We start from the raw sequence: 825 nt of genomic DNA, 5'->3' as shown, positions 1-825 counted from the left end.
GTTGTTGAAATTCTTAAAGCTTATAGAGTGAATGAATAGTTTAAACTCAAAATATTCAAATCATATAGAGTGAATGAATGGTTTAAACTCATGCTTTTTTTCCCTTTTTTCTGTTCATCTGCAAATTTTTAATGAATAAACAAGATCTCTGATTCTCTATCGTTTTTCAGCTTGATACATTTATTTTGCATCAGCAAAAAAAAAAAAAAGACCCAAAAGCTGTTTCTTTGATCTGAGAAATGTAACAGGTTAATTTGAAATTGAATAATAGAAAAAGAAAAATAACACATTGTACTAGATTGATAGGAATATGACATCTTCTTTTAAAATAGCCTCCTTACCCATTGATCTGGTTTTTTTTTTAAATGCCCCCATTAAATCCGGTTCACTTTTTTATAAATGGTAGGTAGCCCCCATTTTTTTAAACTATTCCCCTCCCTTTTTATAAAACTAATATATAAAAAAATTCACTTCACTATCTTTTTTTTAAAATTTTTCTTTTTACTTTTTTTTAAAATTCTTTTGAACCAAAAAAGACTTCTAATTTCGGGGGGAGAAAGTATTAATATTTAAAATACTACAAATGAGATTCTAAAAGAAGTTAATCCCATTGGGTAGGACCGTAGGAATAGATTTTAGCAGTAGACCATTATATTTATATACTAGCAATGTTAATATGTTTCTTATATTTATATAGTAATTCAATATATTTTTTTTTTCAAATTTTTTAAAAGTCTCTTTTCTTTGTGCGGTTTTAAAAAATCTTGTTGCCCCTAATTGGGGGGTACATTCCCTAACTCATTTCCATTTTTATTAAAAAACCAA

This window comes from Salvia hispanica, chromosome 6, assembly GCF_023119035.1.
Source record: "Salvia hispanica cultivar TCC Black 2014 chromosome 6, UniMelb_Shisp_WGS_1.0, whole genome shotgun sequence".
Taxonomy (NCBI): Eukaryota; Viridiplantae; Streptophyta; class Magnoliopsida; order Lamiales; family Lamiaceae; genus Salvia; species Salvia hispanica.
This window is presented reverse-complemented; position numbering follows the sequence as displayed.